Below are 12167 nucleotides of genomic sequence, written 5' to 3'. Positions count from 1 at the left end.
GCGTATGAAAAAAGATCAAACTATGCAGAAGGAGAGGATGTTTTTTTTTGTTTTTGCAGAAGTTATAGTTGAAGATGTTTACATTAAGGCAGAATTCGGAATTAAGACAGCAAGTATACGAAGACATATATGCACAGAGCTAAAATTAAGCTATGACACCATACTCGAAAAAGTATTGGAAAACCCACAGCGGCGGCCGAAAGAGAGGTGCCGGGATTCACATTCTATTGGCTAGACTCTAGCCACACACACTTGAGCGAGCCACAAACACAGGGTTCACTGACATGAAGCCAGCGGAAGAATGTCTGTTTGAGTCAGTGTGTGGTGACGGGGCAGGATGAGAAAAACTCAATTTTCTCATTCTATTGTTAGAGTTTCTGCTGATGTTATCAAATATACAATTCCTTTTTACTTCAAATGTTATGGTCATTCAAGAAATGAATTCTTTCAGGGTCTGAATTTCGTGATATATCCTGCTCACCAGGATGTTGCTGCAAGAGGGACTCTCTCCTCTTTTTGATCAAAGTTTGAGATTCCTTCTACTTTGGTAAAGAATAAACATCTCGAAAATTGCACATTCAAGCACTTCATTGCTCTTTATTGCTTAGCTGTTTGCCAATCACCATACAAACATAGTAGCGCAATGGAAGCTGAGAGGTTGCTGAGGCAGAAACAAAAATGGGATTTTTGCAATGGGCTGTACCTGAAACCAAACTAATTCTCTCAATCACTACTTTCTGTGTAACACACGCTAAGTGGTTTACTCAGTAAAGTGGATTATGTTGAGACTGCACACATTGACAGATCATAATTTACACATTATCTAGTCTTCACCCTCAGATGTGGAGCACTGAATCAAATATACACTTAACATGTCACGCAAAGGTCATATATCTTCGTATTTATAGTTAATAAAGCATCACTTTATCACCCTTGGTAACGTGTAAAATATGTCTCAGCATTGGGGGATTTTGGGGATGACATGAACATCACGTTATTTTCATGGCAGAATATTTGAGGGCAGTGGATGGATAAATGCAGGCACTGAGAACTCAAACACCCAAGTAAAATGACAGAGGATAAATACAGACTATATAGAAAACGTGGCATGATTTCACAAACCAGTGGACAATTTGCTGCACAGTGCGCCACAGAGTTCAGTCGACAAACCGTAAACAAAGTTCTGGAAGCCTTTGTGGCATATTGTTAGCAGCAGAATGTTGCAGACAAAGTGAGGAAATCCTGGTGGTGAAAGCGCATTATGGGGATCGGCTAAAAACAGCAAACAAACTCACACAGGCAGCGTTACTAAGCTGATTCATGTTGGACATCTGACGACCGCAGTCCACTTCATCAAGTGTTCCCTTTCTCACACCTCCGTTCCAGAGACCCCAGCGCGACACACACACACACACACACACACACACACACACACACACACACACACACACACACACACACACACACACACACACACACACACACAAAACCTTACTGGAAGAGAGTCATCTTGCGGCCACTCTCATTACCCATGGCACAGGTGGTGAGATTTGAAGGGAGGAGGACCAGACCAAACCGTGGTTTTATACGTCAACACATGCCCCCACCCCACCATTAAAGCCATTGGGGCTGAACTTTGTGGTTAATGACTTTCCCACCCACTACACACCATGCACATGTTGAAGCTGTTAACGATAAGTGTTTTTTTAACTTGGTAATGCTCTAATGTCCATGGTAATCTAGCATTCCGCACAACAAAGGATGCAGTACATGGGTCAAAAATTTGAGAAAAAGGTGACTCATTTTGTCAGCTACAAATATAAAAAAGTTTTTTTTTTTTGTATTAATTTTTACACTTCGAATAACGGCATGATCAACAATTCTCCGAGATGAAAATTAAAACATCCCAGTGGAAACCACATCTGAAGCAAAACAAAAAGGGATCAAGGTCTCCTCTGAATTATTCTGATGAATCAGATGTGAAGATAAAACATTTATCATATAAAAAATACATCAAACTTCAATCATCAATATTCTACCTTGCTTGCAACTGTTAATTTTATAATACACCATGTCCAACTGTCATCATGATCATGGCTTCCATCAGTGTCCCATCATGAAAAGTTGGTTTGTAACGTGCTGAATAGTTCTCAGGATTTGGCTACATCAACAACAATTCTACAATCATGTCAGACATTTTGTCTTTTCCAGAAGTAGAAATGTTTTGATAACGCAAGCCAGATGTATGCATTTAACAACATGGCATGGGTAAACAAAACAAAACAGCTCTCAGTCACCATATTTAAATTAATTCAACAATGTCAACAAACAATCACTCAACATAGACAGGCAGACAGACATTAATCATGTACTGACCTGCAAGTGTCTGAATGCAGCAGTAATCTGGGTCATGTGCAAGGTGAGACACCTGGAGGTGCATCTGGCGCTGTTCATCTTCTCCTCAACATGCTCCTGCTCCGCCGAACTCCGGCGAGCGCGCGTCACGGCGAGGACCACGCACAGGACCACCAGGACGGCTCCACGAACAGACATGATCGACACCGGGGTGGAGAATACCAACTAGAATGATTAATTTGGAAGTGGGAAGTTCAGCTTTTGTTGCTCCCGTTATGTGTTTGTGTTCTCGGTGGTTAATGGCTGCCAATGCCAGCTAGCGAGTAAATCGGCTGCTCGTGGACACGCCCACCACAGCGGCAAGTGCAGCCCCCGGGGTTTTAAGGTTGCTACGCTTAGGCACACCTGTTCGACTAAGGTCTACTAACTGTGACCGTAAAATATAGTACATGCTATAGGAGAAGGCGGGGAAGGGCAGTGTTGTGAGCAAGTTGAGCCCTTTTTGGGAGTGGATCTCGAGTAAACTCATGGAACTGTGGAATCTACCCACAGAAACAAGCCGACTATAATCACTCAAATGTGGAGACTCAAAATCGTATAAAACAAGTCTGGGCACTGTTTTGTCTTAATCGCTTTTTGCGGGTTTTTTTTTAAGTGTAATTGTATGTTTTAATTGCAGCCTAGTATTTCTCTTTTAGTTCACTAATTGGCAATGAGGATAACTTCATACTGTATTAACAGATTAACATTTTATATGCTGAGTTTTTTTTGTACATTGTGAAAATAGTCGACTGCATTGAATCGCACTGCATAGTGACATGAACACGTTTCAAAATTTCTTGGCGACAAGAAAAATGGTTTGCAAACCATAAAACTGTTTGTGAATGTCTGACAAACGTTTGCGACCTTGAACAAACCCTGACGAGAAATCAACATTTGTTACCTTCACATTCACTCTCATGGACTATGCAAGGGGTGTCCAAACTATGTCTTGCGCATCATTTTCAGCCATTTTTTTAGAGGTCCGCAGCATGCTAAATATCAGAGGGGGGCATTCCGTCAGACTGATAGCAGGTCTATCACCTGTCAGTCTTTCAGGCTGCGTGGGCCCAGTCCATCCTTCATCAGCGACAGCCAATCAGCATTAAGAAACAAATTTGCATGTCTCACACACAGGTGCCACGCAAGCCAAAATGCAGCCAAAAACAGAAAAAGATAAAAATAAAAACAACAGACATGCACAAGTTCGACGTGGAGATTGATGAAATAAAAACAGTACGGTGTGTCCACATCACACAAAGGTGCCGCACAAGCCGAAAAACAGCCAAATACAGAAAAAAAAATCTATAAAAACAACACACACACACACACACACACACACACACACACACACACACACACACACACACACACACGACCAAAGCATAGTGACTGGTAAAATAAAAACAACATGGGACACATGTTATTTAGGTCTGTAGCAGTGAAAAGTATACAAAACTGTTTCCGTTTTGCAGCATTTTTTCTGTATTTGGTTGCATATCAGATGTGCGACACCTGCATGGTACATATAGTATCAGTATGTCCATTATGGAACCCAGTTGGCTATCACAGACAACTCAGACAGACTGGGCTGGCCGAAAATACTAACGGCAGATCACTGTGACGATGCTCACCTCTGCTAAAACTAGGCAGATATGTTCACCATTAGAGCACAATGGTGCCACATTTTGGAAATTGCAATGCTAAAAAAAGTAGGACTTCCAATGACGGGTTTCTCTCTTCTGTATCCCATCTCAATGAATCCACATGGGAACTAATCTGCCTAAGTGACATCAGGTATAATGTAGATTCACATCGCCTCACACTCCTGGTGTTACTGGATCTCAGTGCTGTTTTTGGTACAGTAGATCACCAAATTTTATTAAATGACTCTGTTGTCTGGTTGGCCTGCGTGGTATTGTTTTTAACTGGTTTAGATCCTACCTCACAGACCAAAGTTTCTTCGTAGGTATGGATACATGTTCCTCCAGAACACATGAAATTGAGTGTGCGGTGCCCAAAAGGTTTTAATCTTTTTAATCTATATACGCTTCCTCTTGGGGATGTCATCAGGAGGCATGGCATCATGGTATCAGCTTTCACAGGTATGCAGACGACACACAGCTATAAATTGCAGTGTCTCCTGATCACAAAGAGCCAATTCTTACCATTCTTAGCCGTATTTTAGATATTAAATCATGAATGGCAGTTAGCTTCCTACAGCTCTGCCAGGACAAAATAGAGGTTTTAGTGATGATCCTGAAGGCAAGAGAAAAAAACTTTTGCCAAAACTACAAGACTTTAGGGCGGTATGGTGGGCGACTGGTTAACATGTCCGCCTCACAATGCAAAGGTCATGGGTTCGATCCCGAGTTCTGGCTTTCCTGTGTGGAGTTTGTATGTCCTCCCAGTGCCTGCGTGGGTTTTCTTCGGGTCCTCCGGTTTCGGCTTCCTCCCAAATTCCAAAAACATGCATGGTAAGCAAGTTAATTGACCGCTCTATATTGTCCTTGAGTGTGATTGTGAGTGTCTGTTGTTCGGATAATGGATGGATGGATACAAAACTGTAGCCCTCCCTCAGTTGCATCAAAATCAGGGCAGACCGGGTGCAATGCACCCGAGTATGCCATACTTGATATTGGGGAAAAAAAAAGACTTGTTGGGGTCCGTGCATAATATTGACAGATAACCTGCAAGCTCTCCTTTTGCAAATGATGTTGTCAGCCATGCATGTGAAGTGGGCAATTGGAGACCACCTTGCACCACCAAGTGTGCGCTGGTGTGTGTAAGGCTCAAAATAATTGCTGCTTTCCTCTGTTCAGATATTATCAAGGAAAGCTCGCTGCGACTTGCACCGTACCAGCTAGCTAGCAATGAGCTTTGACTGGCTCATAAGTCAGTCATCACCACCTCAATTACGGAGAATGTGATGCACTTTTGACAAGTATCGTTTTTCACAAAGGAACGACAAGATGTAAAGCAAACAGAATCATGCTAATTTCTAAGCGAAAATTGACATGTAAGTGTGAAATACTGGAATTAAGTGCTTGGGTGATTGAGTACACTTTTCACTGCCGCGTTAAAGCGGAGTGTATCTAACTTTGAACAGCAAAATAACTGACAATTTAATTAGTGTGCGGAGAGATATTTCAGCATAATAACAGCGGTGACAGGACAGGAACCATAAATGAATTACATGATGTTATGGTGTATGTTAACCAGGAGATGTGGCCAAAAAGGGAAAAGGTATTTGTAAAATAATGGCCAAAGTCTTTTTTTTTTTCATTTTTTTCTGGAAACAAGAAAAATGGAACCAAATACTGATTAGTCTATATTACATGATAAATAATTTGATTTCAGCGGTAGAACTGAATAATCTGTTGAACTAAGAATGTAGCCTATTTTAGCATAGGTGACCAGCATTATGAGGAGATGTTTAAGCCAAAAACATTTTTTGTCAGAGTATGACTTAGCCCATTATTTTAACAACTGAGTATCAGAAATCTGATTTCTTTGTTTTCACAATACGGTCCTGAGTTTTTATTTTCACTTTTGAGATCTGCACAATAATTTTTCTCAAAAATTCATGACAGTAGATTTTATTTCTAAACCTATTCAAAAATACTTTAAACTGAAACTTATATTTGTGCTTCAAATTGCCCCACTGAAATCATTTCTAGACAAAAAATTGATTACGTAAGAAAAGAAACCAAATGTTCTCTCATTCTATTGTTGTATTATTACTCTTTAATAAAATCCTTGCTTCAGGTCCCAAGAATTAACCTGCAAAAAACGCTCCTCCAAATTACGAAGTTGCACCTCAAATTAAGTAATTGATTAAAAATAATTAAATAAAAAAATAGTTATTTTGAGCCTTGATTAAGATGAAATAATGTACGGTATAAGTTGCAACTAATAATGTAGACATGCACAATGACAATGTAGACATGCAACACAAGAGGATAAAGATATTCTTTGGAATGCGTTTTTTTACTTTTAAAAAATTAACAACCACAGATTTGAACTTGAAAGAAAATGACCACATGCTCATTTTTGTATTCATTTGTATTGACATGTAATGTGGCTCCCTTGTGCAATAGTAAACTACAGATTTCAAGTTGTAGTCAATCTCATTTTTTATTGACAGCGACTTGTTTTTCACCCATCTTTCCATCCATTACCTAACCGCTTCATCCTCACGATGGACGCGGGTGTGCTGTGGCCTATCCCAGTTGACTTTGGGCGATAGGGGGGGTATACCCTGAACTGGTTGCCAGTCAATCGCAGGGCACACTTAGACAAACAACCATTCACTCTCACAATCACGCCTCAGGACTATCATTTCAAGTGATCAATTAACCTACCGTGCATGTTTTTGGAATGTGGGAAGAATCCAGAGTACCCGGTAAAAATCCATGCAAGTACTGGGAGAACATGCAAACTCCATAGGAAGGCCGGAACACCTGGAATTAGCGGGCATGCTAATCAGTTCACCACGTGCTCTGCCCCACTCTTTTTCGTGACTTTTTAACTTCACTTTGTACAATAAAGAGCCAGTTCAATTCTAGACTATATATATATATACACACACACACACACACACACACACACACACGCGTGCGTGCGTGCGTGTGTGTGTGTGTGTGTGCTTGCATGTGTCCAAGTGGCAACTTTTGAAAACAAATGAACAATATCAATGTCGTTGACATTGGATAAAATATCACGTTAGACCATTGAAGACAATTGTTGGAGACCTATTAACACTTTTCCCGTGGAGGAAGAAGTACAGTACTGTATTTGAATCATTGACTCAGCCCTCATAATAGTCGCTTGGACTGTTAGGTTAATGTTATATGAGGGACTATTAGTCTGAAGCATCAATGTGTTTCTGCTGGGTAAGCTGCTTTGAAGTACTTTTTATTTTCCTTTTTATATCCAGTGCCACTCGATAAAGTCAAAGTTGTCAAGATGATTCATGAAAAAAGAAATTTTTTTCATTTATTCCTCTTACCATTTGATATTTATTAAAACAAAACAGTGTGAATCGTTTTCATGGATGGAGCATGATTTGGTGGACACAATGGGATGGAGAATATCCTTTCATCCATCCATTTTCCAATCCGCTTTATACTCACAAGGGTCGCGGGGGTGTTGGAGCCTCTCCCAGCTGTCTTCTGACAGTAGGCGGGAAACACCCTGAACTGGTTGCCAGCCAATCGCAGGTGGGTGGAGAATATAAACTGCTTTTTGTATTACACAGAAAAAAAAATTCTGCATACCACCACCATCATTCTTTATTAATTTGTATTTTATCCTTTCTGTGTCAAATGTTGGTAATAATGTTAAAAACGATGTGTGTAAGAATATCCAGCCATTCATTCTCTGTGCTGCTTAATCCTCACTAAGGTCACAAGTGTGCTGGAGCCCATCACAGCTGACTTTGGGAGAGAGGCGAGGTACACCCTGAACTGAGTCGTTTATAAATGTACTAAAGTTCATTTAAATATACCATACCTCAAAACCGAGTCATCGCAATTAAGTAAGCATCAACAGTGAATGATTTTTGTCAAGTGTCTTTTGTCTCCATTTGTTTTTGGCAAAAGTTGAGTTCGAGATCACAAGGAAAGTCTATTTAAATCAATTGCTCATGAAATGTATGTCAAACTGCAACCAAAATAATAAATATTACATCATATGGATATTTTTCTGACAACAAGGGGGCATTGTAATTTTTGTAAATAGATTCACAATTTGTAAATAATAAACACCCTCATCAAGTTTGCAATAGATAGTCAGTCGCAGTGATCAACAATAATAATGAGGCACCGTACAGGGAGCAGGTCCAAGTACTGATGGCCTGGTGCAGTGGTAACCACCTCAACCTCTACACCAGGAAGACTAAAGAAGCCAGCATTGAAGTTTATTGTATGAATTATTTTTGCTCCATGTACAGCACTTTGTGTCGAGCGGTGGTTGTTCTATAAATACAGCTGAGTTGAGTTAAAATGTAACTACACTTTATTTACAGTATTTATTTATTTAACCCACATTTTGATACTTAGCTGCTACATGAGAGATATTACCAAACGAAATTTTGTTGAATTCTATACAATGATAAAGTTTCTTCTTCTGTAAAGTCAGTATTTTGATACACATTTAGATTATACTGTACTTGTACATGGATTATGCAGGTAGACCTAACATTCTGCCCCATAGTAAGGTAAGAAAGTGCAATGTGCTGATTGAAATGCCATGCATGTCATAATTTATGTCTTCCTGATAGCTCTCCTGTGACCCAGGCAGTCCAAATTTTGAAACGATCTGCAGATACACATACAGTAGTTGCCCATTATCGAAAAAATGGCCAAAGGAGTATTGTCATATTTTGTTTAGACACAGTACTTAGCTTTCTGACTAAGCCATTAGTGGCACAAAGACCCTTCCCCACAGAAACATTACATACACACACATGGGCTTGTGATCATTCACAGACACGCAACTAAAGCATTTGCTGTCTGTCCAAGTTTGCTCGTTGATTGAAGCCAAATGTTGAATTAACTTCAAAGAAGGCAACGTTTCAACAAGCGTGTCAAACAAGAAGGACGTCCAGACAGAAGGACAAGATCATGGAGATGGTTGGTTTTCGAAGCACACAATTCTGTTACATATTTTTCAATTTAAAACAAGAAGGAGGTGAACAAAGACTGCATTTCATTGGTATTTCAACTTGCTCCGAAAATAAAATAATGCAGAAGATATTAATACAAAATGACAGCCTTCTGAAATGAGATGTGTTACACAAGCCGCCTTTTCCCCAAGTAGCATGTTCAGAGGCCAGAACTTCCTCAAGTAAATCTTCTCACTATGAAGGAGCAGTGGCTTTAAATAACGATATTTTTACAAAACGAGGTCATGGAAGGATCAATGCATTGCCTTTATCTGCATACACGACATTGAAGCTTTGGCACCACATGAGTCTCCAACCACAACAAATTCCCCTTGATTACCCCCCCCCCCCCGCAAATTAAAAACAACAACAACCAAAAAACAAGAAACAGTGATATCGTTCCCAAGTACTAGACCAATCAGATGCATTAAGGAAAAGGTAACTTTAAATCCAACGGCAAATTTATTTTGTATTTCCGGGCCGGTCCTGGGCATCACGGGCGGCTGACCACAGTCTAACACTATCAACACCCCTCCCCCCACCTCCATATATATACACACACACACACACACACACACACACACACGCGCACACTCATTTTTCAGTAAATGACAGCTGCCGTTGACAGCTATCCTTGGGCAGAATTTTGTTCCCAGCACATACCTGAATGACATACACTACGATGTCATATCAAGAAGACAAAACTAAAAACTGCTTGAAGACAGGTTAATGATGAAAATAGAAAGGCTAAATGCTGGCAGTTCTCTATAAATGTCATTTGAATTTACACACGCGCATAACATCTTAAGCTCAAAGGTGATTTCAGAACTTCCAGTTCATCCCACTTCTTTATGATAAAATATATGTACAATCAATCCACTTGTCTGGAGAACTTGTTAGACTCAGAGCCAGTTTTCGGACCCAAATGGCAGAAAGCCTCTTTTATTGATGGAATGGGCAATATGAAATAGCATCAGCAGATGAGGCAGGCTGGCAGTGATCAGTTACAGATGAGTGAGAGGAAAGTCTTTGGTGTGCAGCAGGTGATGTAGTAATCTCCAACTGTCTTTGTGTTCCCATTGCTGGAGGAAACAATGCAGATTTCAACACAATTCAGTGAATTGTACAGCTTGGGCCTGAAGGTGTTCCTGTGACTGGCAAACTGTAGTGGGCAGCTCAGACTCAGAATATGGATGCCAGCTCAGAGCACTAGTGATGACAATAAATGTGTGATTAGACCAGGGCGGTAGAAATTACAATTACAACTTATTACGACATAGCACATGGCTATGCAGTACACAAATCTCAAAACCTGCCACTGCAGAGAGAGGAAAGAGCATGACTATGCGTCCATGGCCAGGAGGCTGCTTTGTTCCTACCAGGGTCAACAATGGACCAGTTCTCCTTTCAAGCAAACACCCTGGCGTAATTGTTCACCAGGTATGGATGAATGTCATCCCCTAGTTGGATCTGACTGTATAACAATAAATGTACTTTTTGTTTTGTACCTGTATGAAAGTGTTCTCGTACTTTGTTATCTCGTATTTTGATATCTGAGCTTGGTGGTAAAAATGACCAGGCCAAAGGTTTCCAAAGGCTAAGTTTAAACTGGATACCAATCATACAGGGCACACATTTCAGTGAGCCTCTTCTAGGTATTTACATCATCAAGGACATTAGAGTCCCCTAGCAGAATTGTGCAGTGAACCAAAAGGTATCAAATACTGTACCATGAACAGATTAAATTAAAAAAAGAAATTGTGATTTCATCCAAACAATTCCATTTCACATCTCTCTGTATACAATTCACTTTACCTCTGTCAAGAAATAAGACGCAGTTGTGCAAAGACTATTTTGATTGATCTCCACAGAAAAATGAGGTGTATCTTCTTCTCTGGTCCCAGCAAACCACATTGTCACTCTTCCCGAACCACCAGAGTTGGATTGTTTCCTTTTTAAAAGTATGATAATTATCTAATGAAGTGTGTTGTCAATTTAACCCTTTAACATGTAATTGTGTGTCACAGGCGCTTTTAAATATTGCATTTTGGTCATAGTGTTTTCCCCAATAGCTGTATCAAGACAGCTAATATGCTAAAAATCAAAGATCAGTATATCACTTTCAAAGTCGTTAAGCATCTTTTCAGTTTGTTTTCCTCTACAATATTGAACCTGGATTTTTTTTTTCACATTCTCTTAACCGTTTCACTTTAAATGTGTAATTACGAACTCCAACAATTCGGCCTTCGCTTTTCAGGTTTTGTTTCAGCATACGAGTGTTTTTTTTTTGTTTGTTTTTTTGTTTTTTTTACATTTTGTTCAGCATACAAAAGTGGTCTGTTCGGTTATAGTATCGTGACATAAATTGCAAGGTTGGAAGCATATCTCAATGGAGTTACAGTGTCACTATGTGGTATGTAAGAGTCATTGCAGCGGAGCCATTGTTCACATTCATCCATTTATTTAATCAAAGTGGAAACTCGAACGTTACAAATATAAATACTTTACATGTAACTTCAGTCCAAAACATGTATATTAGGTCAATTGAAGGGTGTAAGTGGCCCAGAGATACGAATATGAATGTTAATTAAAGTGTGAACCAAAGATGATCAATTCTGACTATTGCATTCACTTCTCATCCGAAAGATGGGATTGACTCCAGCTCCCTGTGATCATCAACAGGAAACTGGATTTATCAATATTACTAATGATTAGTAAGGGTCACTAAAAACAATTTGCCAATATTTTCAATACTGGCTAAAACAATAAAGTGGGGTGACAAAAATGTTCCTGTGCTGCAATAACTTTAATTGAGAACTTGCAGACATTTTAATATTTAGAAAAAAGGATGAGAATGATGAAATAAAACAACGTAAAACATGTTGTAATTATTATTATAATCTGGTCAGCTGTTTCACATGACAGTCGAAGGCCAAAGAATTTAACTATGAACCCAACCTTGATATAAAATATTTGGTTTTTATTTGTAACTGGACCGTGCATGATTACTAGAAAGTGGATGCGGCCTGGGCAGCCAAATCAAATCAGATTTGCATCTTTTTTTTAAAAAAATAACAGAAAATAAAATGTAAAAAGAATCAAGATG

Source organism: Hippocampus comes, unplaced genomic scaffold (assembly GCF_001891065.2).
Source record: "Hippocampus comes isolate QL1 unplaced genomic scaffold, H_comes_QL1_v1.1 scaffold172, whole genome shotgun sequence".
NCBI lineage: Eukaryota > Metazoa > Chordata > Actinopteri > Syngnathiformes > Syngnathidae > Hippocampus > Hippocampus comes.
Note: the sequence above shows the minus strand (reverse complement) of the source record.